The sequence below is a fragment of the Symphalangus syndactylus genome, chromosome 21 (genome assembly GCF_028878055.3).
Source record: "Symphalangus syndactylus isolate Jambi chromosome 21, NHGRI_mSymSyn1-v2.1_pri, whole genome shotgun sequence".
Classification (NCBI taxonomy): Eukaryota; Metazoa; Chordata; class Mammalia; order Primates; family Hylobatidae; genus Symphalangus; species Symphalangus syndactylus.
The window spans coordinates 6,702,899-6,716,969 of NC_072443.2; the positions used below are offsets into that span (position 1 = coordinate 6,702,899).

The 14,071-nt window shown below is 38.6% G+C and overlaps 1 pseudogene; it reads left to right on the top strand.

Moving 5' to 3' along the window:
- Nucleotides 1–11,153: 11,153 nt before the first annotated feature.
- LOC129471130 (amidophosphoribosyltransferase-like) lies at nucleotides 11,154–13,576 on the top strand (annotated as a pseudogene).
- Nucleotides 13,577–14,071: the final 495 nt, after the last annotated feature.

The following is a 14,071-nucleotide window of genomic DNA, read 5'->3' on the forward strand; positions in this document are numbered from 1 at the left end:
CAGTTCAGACTGAAAGAAATTTATATTCTTCCCAAATATTTCTGTGAATTCTTGGAGATCGTGCTTATATATCTCAGTTGTTAACTTTTCAGCTCCACTGCCAAATTCCTGGTTTTGGCTGGTTTCTCCCTGACCATTCTGGCTATCTCTCCACCACTCTACATATTCCTCCAGCTTTTCTGGTCGGCTTCACCTCAAATTGTAAATATAGATTTTAGTCTCCAAAGCAAAGGGAAGAGACAGCCATTATTAAGTTAGTAGTTGATAAAGCTGTATTAAAGATTTGGATTAGGGAAATTGCAGCATAGAATAGGAAACTGCTCTTTCCAGATTTACTAATCACAACTGTCTCAGGGAATTTAAAAATAATATTGTGGCTATGTTCTTCCTTTAGGCTCAATCTGTACCCATGTTGCTGAGACCCACTGTGTCTTTGCAAATTCTTCTCTCCTAGTTCTTTTATACTATCCATGCACAACCACTTAATTCCTTCTCCATCTTCCAAACCACTGCTGACCCCACACCCAGCAAAGCTCCAAAAAAGGGTGGAAGAAACCCCCCCACAGCAAAACAACAATGAAAAACAAACTGCAGAACAAACTATCCAAACACACACACATACACGCATGCACGCACACACACACACAGTCCTGCATTTGGCGCTACCTGTTCAAAGCTGAAATTATTGTACCTTAAAATAATCTCTCTATATCAGCAAGAACAAATATGAACTTTATTGTGGAAAGAATTTAATTATGGTTATCTGTTTTCTCATTCAAACACTGCCTTATGCCTTGCCTTTCATAATGAAAAAAATTCTTTTCTAAAAGAAAAAAGCCTTTTTCTACCTAAGAGTAATTATATAGGTCCCCCAAAATATAGAAAAGTGTGCAATATTTTTCTTTATTTTAAAATAGCAATATTTCCTTATAGCCATAGATGAATAGTGTATGCTTTTTCTTTTAACTCAGAATGCACCAGGAATGATGCATAGAGGCTGATACAGAAAGTGAACACAGCACATTAACTGAGTCAGTGACTGAATCCTTCACATATTTTCAGAACTCAGAGGAATTCTCAACATTAGATGTTCCTTAGAACCACCTGGGGAGCTTTAAAAAATCCCAATGCTCAGGCCCTACAGCAGATCTATAAATCTGACTCTCTGGGGCTAAGACCCAGGCATAAGTAGTTTTACAAGATCCCCAAGTGATTCCAATAGGCAAAGTTGAGAACGACAGAAAAGAAAAATTTGATACAAGCATGAGTAGCCAGTGGCCAAGCGTGATCTTGTCAACAAAGCCTTAAAAACTAGTTCAAAAGTAATTCGTGGGATGAAAAGTTGGAGGAGCTTTGTCATCCATGTTCTTTAGGAAGAGGAGAAATTATTTCTTTAAAAATCCCTACTTATCTGTGAACTTTATAATATAAATGACTAAGAATTAAGGAAGCCATCAAATATGGGTGGCAGAGATTCGGAGCTGGGTGAGAGGGGTATGTAGTTGCTTTTTAAGTGATTCTCTTTTTCTGAACCATGTCAACTTTATAATACCATTTGAATAAATATCGTGTTGTTATTTTTTGCTTTTTTTGGAGTCAAAATCATATGATACTGGTTATCAATTCTGGAAGACAGACCACTACTACAACTTGTTACTTCATTCACTTTGTAATAATATGGAAATAATATAATTTTAGCCTAGGAATGAGCCTCTGTACTAAAATTCAACACTCCCATTTAACAGATGAACAAAGTAACTTTGCCACACAAGTGAGAAATGGAAATGAGAGTAGACCCAGATTCATTGTCTTTAGTATGTGTTCTACAACATATACCTCACTTTTTCTCTAAGTAACTTTTTTCTCTTTCTAAAACTTGAGCAGTCTGTGTAAGTATCTAGTGAATTCATGTTGAAGGCCTCTAAAATCATCTTTCAACCCTGGCTTAATAAAGTCTCATTATTATTATTACATAGAAATAGAAAAAAATGTAAAAAGAGAGACTGACAAGATTAATGCATTACAAGGTCTTAGTCTCACTGCCTGGATGAAAAAGTATTAATTAAATCATTGGGAACCAGAGTTATTCTCACATTTTATTATGAATATAAAATGAAAAGTAATGTTAAAAAAGAAAACGGATATGTTGAGTCAATTATTATTGTATTTAATGTTCTTGTTAGTCAATGTTTGTTTCAGGACAAAAATGGTATCCAAAATCTATGCTCAATATCTACAAATGGTAGAATTGTTGATTGTGGGGATAGGCTTGGAATGAAGGGCAAGGTTTTGGAGGGTTTTTTTCATGTGTGTGGCAGGTGAAGAAGTGAATCACAAAAAATGCTATTCCACTGGTCTGACTGATAAAAGAAGAAATAGGATCTTGAAAGGTGCGAGACAGAAGAATAACTAACTGAAAGATTGTGGCAGTAGAGAATCATGACTGATATTCTGTAAAATAGTTTTGGGTCAAGAGTATTGGGGTTCGAATTGAGGGTCTATCGCTTATTATTTCAGTAACTTAGGACAGATTGTTTGCCCTTGCTGTACCTCAGTTTCTTCCTCTGTAAAATGAAGGTATATTAAACTTCACTTTATAAGAGTTAATGTGATGTTTAAATAAGTTTATATCAAAATCAATCTACTTTTATCTATTATCTATCTATCTATCATCTATCTATCATCTGTCTATCTATCTATCTAATAAACTTACACCTATACTTACTAAACACTCAATATTAGCTATTATTGTAGGGCAATGAATTTATAGTTAGAATGATGTATGCTCTATTTATTATGAGACGCCCAAGAATGTGGAGAAGTGATCTTTTCCATATAAATAAAAAGTTTATAATATAGGTAATAAAATGTGATATATTGTATATTAAATTTGAAATTAAGATGTGACAAACTGCAGGGGTTACCATTTTTGCTGCAGCCTGATTTTCAGGTACGTTTCAAATGGTACTTGCATCTCTGGTTTCTCTCTGTCTCTCAGACTTTCACTTTGGGGGTGAAGAATTTGTATGTGGAAATAAAGTTTATTATTGTCTGCATGCAACATACCTAAGGAATCACATAGAGTCAGATGCCAGGACCACTGAAGGTTTGTAGGTAATAAGAGGCAAGAAGGATGACTGGTTGAACTATGCTTCTCAGTTTTAAATCATCCCAAATTATAACTCTCCAGGGAAATGATTATTTGGAAACCTTTATCAGAAAGCCCCTTTGGGATTGCCTATAGCTGTGTGACTGAACGAATAAACCAAAATTATTGTTCCAGCCAGAAAATAACTGAGAGCTTGAGTATCACTGGCAAAGAATTTAGGTGTGATTCCGTTAGCACAGTTGTCTTAAAGCTTCTTTTTCTGTAACATGAATATGTAGCCCCACTTGGGTCTCATTCTAACACTAGGCAGGCTTGAAAGGCCATAATCTGGAAACTGAGAATGAAGGAGAATAAAATGTGCCAACTATAATAAAGATAAATACCGAATCTATGATGAGAAAAGTACATTGCAAATTATGGGAAATATTTGCAAAACAAAAGAGATTTTCAAAATAAAAATTTGTAATATTCTAATATAAAATATTTTCTTAATTGCAAAATTAAAAAAATTATTTTGCACATGAGTGTAAATAAAGAACAATCTGATATCCTCACGGCTTAATCTCAAATTTTCTGCAGATCTCTGCTCAAATGTCAGCGTAACATATAAATCTTCCCTGATTCCCATATCTAAAATAACTCCCTCATTGCTCTTTACTCCCTTACACTGCTTTACTTTTCTTCATATCTTTTAGCACTACCTGGCATAGAAATGTATTTATTTTTAATACTTTAGATTAGCTTTTCTGTCATTAATAATTCTTGGAGCATTGCATCTTCTTAAAATTAAATCAGATAATTTTTAGTTAATTTATTTTAAAACGGAATCAACTAGTAGTTATAATAGGATTAAAGTGAGTAAATAGATCAAGGATAACATGAGTATGCAATACTTTGAAATGATTTTGTAGTTTGATACAATAATACAAATTATAAATCATAGGCCCTGCCTTAAGCATTTTAATAATGTTTATCTCGGTATTTTTTTATTTTCTTAGGTTCATTCATTCATTCAAATAATATGTATTGTTTATTTATTAATTAACTAGAAAATATACCTGGCACTGTGCTACAGCTGAAAACAAGACAATCCTGTACTGCTCTCAAGTTGCTTACAATCTAGTATGATAGACAAAGCTTAAACTAGTAATTTTATTTATTTATTTATTTATTTATTTATTTGTTTGTTTATTTATTTATTTATTTTGAGACGGAGGCTTGCTCTGTCGCCCAGGCCGGAGTGCAGTGGCGCGATCTTGGCTCACTGCAAGCTCCACCTCCCGGGTTCACGCCATTCTCCTGCCTCAGCTTCCTGAGTAGCTGGGACTACAGGCGGCCCGCCACTATGCCCGGGTAATTTTTTGTATTTTTAGTAGAGACAGGGTTTCACCGTGTTAGCCAGGATGGTCTCAATCTCCTGACCTTGTGATCAGGCTGCCTCGGCCTTCCAAATTGCTGGATTACAGGCGTGAGCCACTTTGCCCGGCCTTTTTAAAATTTTTTTGAGATGAAGTTTCGCTCTTGTTACTCAAGCTGGAGTGCAATCGTGCGATTTCAGCTCCCTGCAACGTCCACCTCTCAGGTTCAAGCGATTCTCCTGCCTCAGCCTCCCAAGTAGCTGGGATTACAGGGAACCGCCACCATGCCTGGCTAATTTTTGTAATTTTTGTAGAGACAGGGTTTCGCCATGTTGGCCAAGCTGGTCTCGACCTCCTGACCTCATGATCCACTCTCTTTGGTCTCCCAAAGTGCTAGGATTACAGGCATGAGGCACTGCAATGGCTGTAATTATTAAAATAGATTTAATTTTAATTAATAATCAGAAGAAGAAATAAAGAATTTTGGTGAGTGAGTGTAGGGAGATCAAATCTTGTTTGGGAGATTAGGAAAGGCTTCTCTGAGAACCTGACATTTAGAAAGAGACTTGAAATTTAAATTGGGAAGGCAAAAAGGAATCTGGAGGAGGCCAAGGGAAGAGCATGCCTGGTAGATCAAATAGCAGGCATGAGGACTGGATACTGAAGAAAATAAAAACCATCTAAGCTTGTTCAATGACCTAAAGAAGGCCACTGATATGGTTTGGCTCTCTGTCCCCTCCCAAATCTCATCTTGAATTGTAACTCTCACAATTCCCATGTGTTGTGGAAGGAATCTGGTGAGAGGTAATTGAATTATGGGGGCGGATCTTTCCTGTGCTGTTCTTGTGACCGTGCATGATTCTCACAAGATCTGATTTAAAGCAAACAAACAAACAGGAGTTTCCCTACACAAGCTCTCTTTCCCTGCTGCCATGCGTCAGACTTGCTCCTCCTTGCCTTCCATCATGATTGTGAGGCGTCCCCAGTGATGTGGAACTGTGAGTTGTCCATTAAACTCCTTTGTTTTGTAAATTGCCCAGTCTTGGGTATGTCTTTGTCAGCAGTATGAAAACAGACGAATACAGTAAATTGGTACCAGTAGAGTGAAACACTGCTGAAAAGACATCTGAAAATGCGGAAGCAACTTTAGAACTGTGTAACAGGCAGAGGTTGGGAAGGTTTGGAGGGCTCAGAAGAAGACAGGAAAATGTGGGAAAGTTTGGAACTTCCTAGAGACTGGTTGAATGGCTTTGACCAAAAGCCTGATTGTGATGTGGGCAATAAGGTCTAGGCTGAGGTGGTCTCATTTGGAGATTAGGAACTTGTTGGGAACTGTAGCAAAGGTGACTCTTGTTATGTTTTAGCAAAGAGACTGGCAGCATTTTGCCCCTGCTCTAGAAATTTGTGGAACTTTGAACTTTAGAGAGATAATTTAGGGTTTCTGGTGGAAGGAATTTCTAAGCAGCAAAGCATTCAAGGGGTGACTAGGGTGCTGTTAAAGGCATTCAGTGTTATAAGAGAAGTAGAGTATAAAAGTTCAGAAAATTTGCAGCCTGACAGTGTGATAGAAAAGAAAAACCCATTTTCTGAGGAGAAATTCAATCCAGTTGCAGAAATTTGCATAAGTAACGAGGAGCCCAATGTTAGTCACCAAGACAATGGCGAAATGTCTCCAGGCACATCAGAGGTCTTCATGGCAGCTTCTCCCCATCACAGGCCAATAGGCCTAGGAGAACATGGTTTCATGGGCCAGGCCCAGGATCCCTGTGCTGTGTGCAGACTAGGGACTTGGTGCCCTGAGTCCCAGTTGTACCAGTCATGGCTGAAAGGGGCCAATGTAGAGCTCAGGCTGTGGCTTAGAGGGTACAAGTCCCAAGGCTTGGTAGCTTCCATGTGTTTTGAGCCTGCAGGTGCACCAAGTTCAAGAATTGGGGTTTGAGAACATCTGCCTAGATTTCAGAAGATGTGTGGAAATGTCTGGATGCCTAGGCAGAAGTTTTTTTGCAGGAGTGGGAGTGGGGTGCTCATGGAGAACCTCTGCTAGGGCAGTGCAAAAGGGAAATGTAGGGCAGGAGCCCCCACACAGAGTTCCTACTGGGGCACCACCTAGTGGAGCTGTGAGAAGAGGGCCACCATCCTCCAGACCCCAGAATGGTAGATCCACTGAGAGCTTGCGCTGTTCACCTGGAAAAGCCATAGACAATGCAAGCCCATGAAAGCAGCCAGGAGGGGGCTGTACCCTGCAAAGCCACAGGGGTGGAGCTGCCCAAGACCATTGAAACCCAGCTCTTGCATCAGCATGACCTGGATACGAGACATGGAATGAATGGAGATCATTTTGGAGCTTTAAGACTTGACTGCCCTGCTGGAGTTTGGACTTGGATGGGGCCTGTAGCCCCTTTGTTTTGCCAATTTTTCCCATTTTGAATGGCTGCATTTACCCGTTGTCTTTACTCCCATTGTATCTAGGAAGTAACTAACTTGCATTTGATTTCACAGGCTCATAGGCCAAAGGGACTTGCCTTGTCTCACATGAGACATTGGACTGTGGACTTTTGAGTTAATGCTAAAATGAGTTAAGACGTGGGGAAGGCATGATTGGTTTTGAAATGTGAGGACATGAGATTTTGGAGTGGCCAAGGTCAGAATGTTATGGTTTGGCTTCATGTCCCCACACAAATCTCATCTTGAATTGTAACTCCCACAATTCCCATGTGTCTTGGGAGGAACCTGGTGGGAGGTGATTGAATTATGGGAGCAGGTCTTTCCTGTGCTGTTCTTGTGGTAATGAATGAGTCTCATGAGATCCGATGGTTTAAAAAAAAAAAACAAAAACGGGAGTTTCTCTGCACAAGCTCTCTTTGCCTGCCGCCATCCGTGTAATACACGACTTTTTCCTCCTTGACTTCTGCCATGATTGTGAGGCTTCCCTAGCCATGTGGAACTGTGACTTTTCCTTTATGCCTATTTCTTTGTAAATTGCCCAGTCTCGGGTATGTCTTTTTCAGCAGAGTGAAAATGGACGAACATAGCCACTATGTAGGGTTGCAGAGAAAATATAAGACTTCCAGTTAAGTTTGAATTCCAGATACACAATCCACTTCTAAAAATACAGGTATTTCTCCCAAGTAATAGGTGTGTTTTTATTTGTTTATTCTGGCAACCATAAATGAGAGCACAATGAGTAACAGAAAATGGAATAATAGACTAGAGAAGGCAATAACTGGGTCTCACAAAGTCTTGGAAAATTATGTTATTATTATTTTTTCAATGCCTAAGAAATTAGGAGGTGATTCAAGGCCTTTAAGCAAAGACTAATCCAATTTCTATTTTAAAAATAATAACTTTGTTTGTAGAGTGGAAATAAAGAAATCCAGTTTTAAAAACTCTGAGTAAAAATGGAAGGATAAACATATAGTAAATTTTGATTTATTTATGAAATTTAGAAAATTATGAAAAACTGTAGAGGAGATAATAAGCCACAAAATTTTAAAAACTGGGAAGCGGTTGAAAAAGTGAAGACTGACTAACCAAAAAGAAGAATATTGAATCCTAAACCAGCAGTTAAGATAGGTTAGGAATTGAACAGTTTCATACCGCAGCTTCTCAGGGTCTCAGGAATCAGGCTTTCTAGGTTCCATGGAAGTAGGAGTAAAGGAGGAGAACCAAAATATCCCTTCCCAGAAGAGCAGCATAAAAGTTTATATATTGGAGAAATAAACCCAAAATCTCTGTACAAAAAAATATCATGCACAGTTGCAAGTATGAATGGAGGTGGTGAAGTCTGTACAAAAAAGAAAGTAGTAAAACTAACGAAAACAGATTAGATGTGGAAAATCTCAGCCTTTTTTTCAACTTGGGTTTTAGTATTCTGTTAGGCTGCTTCTAGCTAAGCACTGAGCATGGGAAATTGTCCTTGGGCAATACGATAAGACCCAAAGTAACGACCTAAAAATAGTGCTGTAAAACCACTCAACAGTATGGTGCAGATTTCTCTACTGAACCTACATTGTCAAAGTCCAACCTGTACTTTCTCAGACCTTCCTTTCAATTTTAATCTCCATTAGCAGCAAATAAAGAAGTATCAGATATCCGAGGAAAATCTCTTTACTTAAAAAAAGTCCAAAACAAAGAAATTTAAAAAGCAAACTGAAGAAAATAAAACTGTATAGAAAAAAATAAAACAATAAAAGCTATGATTAAGAACTTGAGAGATAAAAAGATGGAGAAACATGAAATAGGAAGAAGATACTACTCAAGAAAAAGATTAAGATTAATATTCAGAATACAAAAATAAAAAGTTGTAATGACATTAAAAATAAAAAATAGAAGAAATAAAAAACAAAATACTAGGCTTGAAAGTTAGAATAGGGTGTATATTTCAGATAGTGGAGCAAAAATACAAAGTGGGAATATATTCCAGATAATAGAGCAAAAACATGAAATTAAGAGATAACATAAGAAAATTTGATGATCTGCCCACAAGAGCCAATATGTAAATAAGAGGCATTTTAGCTAGAGAGAATAGGAGAAGTGGAGGAAGGAAACCATTAATCGAAGAATTTAAGGGAATTCCAAAGACAGAGAAACATAAATTTACAGATTAAAAAGGTCCACCAGATGCCCCCAAAGTACCACATCATGAAATTTTAGAGGGCCAAAATTAAGAAGCAACAAACTTCCAGAGAGAAATAGAAAGCAACAGCAGACAATGGTACATTGCCTTCTAATCCTAAAAGACAACCATTTTCAACCTAGAATACTATAGACACTGGCAATAAATTGCTAAGGTAGAACCCAAAATACTATGACATGCAGGTACAAAAAAAAAACTCACCTCCTAGATGAAGTTCCTAAAGAGGCTGCTGCAGGAGATACACTACTAAAACAAAGAAATGAACCATGGAATTGTTCATTATAAATAGGAAGTTATGGAATATAGAAAACAAGACATAAAGAGAAAAGTGAAAGAAATGCCCAGGAGGGCTTAGAAGCGAGAAGCAAGCCAGTCATGGAAGTCAACCAGACCAGAACAAGTCAATAGGCTGTGGGAGAGGTTTTTCAAAATGCAGAAACTGAAAGAATATCTGATGTATCCGACAACTGGACATTTAGACAACTGGCAAAGAATTTGTGATAAATGCAAAAGTAAGCATACTAAAAGAAAAAATTCTAGACAATTAGAGAAAATCTAGGGAATACAAAATGTGCAGAAAATTAATGCTCCATTCTGAATCAAGAAATAACAATATTATTTATTTGTGGAGCTGTAGAGGTAAATGCCAAAATGATTCACTTAACTAATAGAATTGAAAATGGTTAACTTGGAGCTGGAAGATGAGAATGTCAGTGTACTCCGGGTGTGTAGCAAGCCTTGAACAAACCTTGTAGAACTATTTGACTTTTTAATCCATGTAGAATTCATGCATGCATGTAGAATTCTGATAAAATATAATAAAGTAAGTTTAAAAACCAACCCATGGATATTTAAATCATCCAGACAAGAAATCCTAGTAACTTGGACTAAGGTAATGAGAGCAGAGATAGTGGAGAATGCATGGATTTGATATACAGGATGAGGAATAATGAGTTGTTTGTTAAGGGTAGCTTTTGGGCTTGTTCATGAGCAACAATGAAATAAATAACATTAGAGTAAGAAAAACAGAAAGAAGTATATGAGTTTTCTTTCATAAATGCTTAGCTAGAAATAGCATGGATAAATTGAGTAATAACTCTGTAAAACATTCTGAAACTTAAAGGAAAATCTAGGCTGGCAATAAAAAGCAGAAGTCCTGAGCACTGATGTAACTCATTAATTATGACTTCAGCATTTGGAACGATGCACATGTAGAGTCAATTACCAGAAAAAAATAGCAAATCAACAGTCTTTCCATTAGCTGCTTACAAATATATATATATAGTCTCCTTCCATTCTGTCCCTTCCATGCACATTCTTCCTACTCTTTCTAAACCTTTGGCCTCTTCTCCAGGGTCTAGTTGTTTATGGGCCTCAAAGTCGTAAAAATGGTAATTCTTGGCAACTCGTGATACAATCTTACTGTCCACGCTAAAAGAGGACATCCCAGTGTTTAAACTTCAGCTTGGAGAGTAAGTCAATAGCATTTACTCATCACCTTGATGACCTTGATGCATTATGGGTTTAATAAAGTATCTCTTCGGCCGGGAGCGGTGGCTCACGCCTGTAATCCCAGCACTTTGGGAGGCCAGGGCGGGTGGATCATGAAGCCAGGAGATCGAGACCATCCTGGCTAACACTGTGAAACTCTGTCTCTACTAAAAATACAAAAAAAAAAAAAAAAAAAAAAAATATTAGCTGGGCATGGTGGCAGGCGTCTGTAGTCCCAGCTACTCGGGAGGCTGAGGCAGGAGAATGATGCGAACTCGGGAGGCGGAGCTTGCAGTGAGCCGGCATTGTGCCACTGCACTCCAGCCTGGGCGACACGTGGAGACTCCATCTCAAAATAAATAAATAAATAAATAAGTAAGTAAAAAGTATCTTTTCTCTTCTACTCAATTATACTAGACTCCCTTCCCACCACTAGCAAGAATATAAAGAAAAATACTTGTGGGATGGGATAGTGGGGACTACCTTTCTGTTAAATGACACTAAAGGCTGCAAGGTAACCTAGGGTGAAAATTTACATTAAGAACAAAAGAGGGGAGCCAGCCTCGGGAAGGAAGCGCCTGTCGCGATCGCGAGCTTCTGAGCTGGACAGGCCAAGCTGGCAGCTGATTGGTGCTTACACCTTGGCCACAGCGGCAGGTCCCTCCACGTGCTTTCGGCGGCGACATGGAGCTGGAGGAGTTGGGGATCCGAGAGGAATGTGGCGTGTTCAGGTGCGTCGCCTAAGGAGAGTGGCCCACGCAGCTGGATGTGCCGCATGTGATCACTCTGGGACGCTGCAGCGCCGGGGTCAGGAGAGTGCTGGTATTTGTGACTAGTGAGGGGAGTTCAGTGCCAACATCCAAATCACACAAGGGAGTGGGTCTTGTAAATCACGTCTTTACTGAAGACAGTTTGAAAAAATTATATGTTTCAAATCTTGGAATGGGACACACAAGGTATGCCACCACAGGAAAATGTGAATTAGAAAGTTGTCAGCCCTTTGTTGTTGAAACACTTCATGGGAAGATAGCTGTGGCACATAATGGCGAATTGGTGAATGCTGCTCGACTAAGGAAAAAGCTTCTGCTTCATGGTATTGGTCTGTCCACAAGTTCTGATAGTGAAGTGATTACCCAGTTACTGGCGTATACCCCTCCTCAGGAACAAGATGACACCCCAGACTGGGTAGCCAGGATTAAAAACTTGATGAAGGAAGCACCCACAGCATACTCCCTGCTTGTAATGCACAGAGATGTTATTTATGCAATACAAGATCCTTATGGAAATCATCCCTTATGCATTGATCGTCTTATTCCAGTGTTTGATATAAATGACAAAGAGAAAAAAACATTAGAAACAGAAGGATGGGTCGTGTCTTCAGAATCTTGTAGCTTCTTATCTATTGGTGCAAGATATTACCGTGAAGTCTTGCCTGGAGAAGTTGTGGAATTATCCAGACATAATGTCCGAACTCTTGATATTATATCAAGGTCTGAAGGAAACCCTATGGCTTTTTGTATCGTTGAATATGTTTATTTTGCAAGACCAGACAGTACGTTTGAAGACCAAATGGTTTATACAGTAAGATACCGTTGTGGCCAGCAGCTAGCGATTGAAGCACCTGTGGATGCAGATTTGGTTAGCACTGTTCCAGAATCTGCTACGCCTGCTGCTCTTGCGTATGCAGGAAAGTGTGGACTTCCATATGTGGAGGTGCTGTGTAAAAACCGATATGTAGGGAGAACCTTCATTCAGCCAAACATGAGGTTAAGACAACTTGGTGCTGCAAAAAAATTTGGAGTATTGTCAGACAACTTTAAAGGCAAAAGAATTGTTCTTACAGATGATTCAATTGTGAGAGGCAATACCATCTCACCTATAATAAAATTGCTCAAAGAATCTGGTGCAAAAGAGGTACACATTTGAGTAGCTTCACCACCAATTAAATATCCATGCTTCATGGGAATAAACATTCCTACAGAAGAAGAGCTCATTGCCAATAAACCAGAATTTGATCACCTTGCAGAATATCTAGGAGCAAACAGTGTTGTGTATCTGTCAGTAGAAGGATTGGTTTCATCTGTACAAGAAGGGATAAAGTTTAAAAAACAGAAAGAGAAAGAGCACGATATTGTGATCCAAGAAAATGGAAATGGTCTGGAATGTTTTGAAAAGAGTGGTCATTGTATAGCTTGTCTCACTGGAAAATATCCTGTAGAATTAGAATGGTAGCTGGTAGGGTTGGATGTGTGTAGTGTCAAGATAGAAAGTTGGTCAAGAAGTTATAGTGGTCACACCTCATCTATTTACTGTTACTCAGTTGGTACAATGTAAAATGCCATGCTTATGTTTACCTTTATAAGTTTTGAGATTTTTTTTTTTCTGAAGAAGATACCAAAGTGGGATAACTGAACATTTCTAATTGCATATAATACAACAATATGTGGTGTTCTTTTTTTAACACAAGCATTGGCTAGCCTTTTTAACCTGGTCAGAGAAGGCAGGTTGTCACTGACATTTGCCATGTCCATGCTTTAAAGGGTTTGCAAGAAGTTGAGGTTAGGCCGGGCGCGGTGGCTCACGCTAGTAATCTCAGCACTTTGGGAGGCCGAGGCGGGCGGATCACGAGGTCAGGAGATCGAGACCACGGTGAAAGCCCGTCTCTACGAAAAATACAAAAAAAATTAGCCAGGCGTGGTGGCGGGCGCCTGTAGTCCCAGCTACTCGGAGAGGCTGAGGCAGGACAATGGCGTGAACCCGGGAGGCGGAGCTTGCAGTGAGCCGAGATTGCGCCACTGCACTCCAGCCTGGGCGACAGAGTGAGACTCCGTCTCAAAAAAAAAAAAAAGTTGAGGTTAAGGAGAGGTGATGCCAACAAGACAGGTGAGTTAAATGTAACATTTCACACAAAGTTTGAATAGAATACATTATACCTCATAGGTGTCTAGCCTCTACAGTTCTGGCTGTAGTTATGACCTTGGCTTCCCTAACTGTAGACAGATCTCTAAAAAAAAAAAAAAAACCCACAAAATATAATCTGTGGTGCCTCAGTTTCCCCACATGTGCAATGGGATACTTATTAGATTAAATAATTAATAAGAATGTGAATAAGTGTCATACTTTTGTAATTTGAGCCATCATTTCACTTCTGATTTTAAGACAGCTCGTGATTGTTAGCTTTCGGAAAGCTAATGATTATTAACTTCTTGAAATTAGTTTACAATTAAGATTTCATTATGATGGAAGGAGACCTAATTGGCAGATCTTTGCCATCTCTCTTTGAGATGTCCTAAAAAGGGTTGTAAAAATCTGTGAAAAAGTTTTTCCTATATTTGACTAGAAAATGTGATCCATAGTATTTAGTGCCCTGATACTATAGGCTCAGCAAGTAACCTGGTACATTTGAAATAAAAACCAAATTTTTAGATTCAAACAATCCCTTTATCCTTAATTTAATTAATTATCATATGCTTTTTT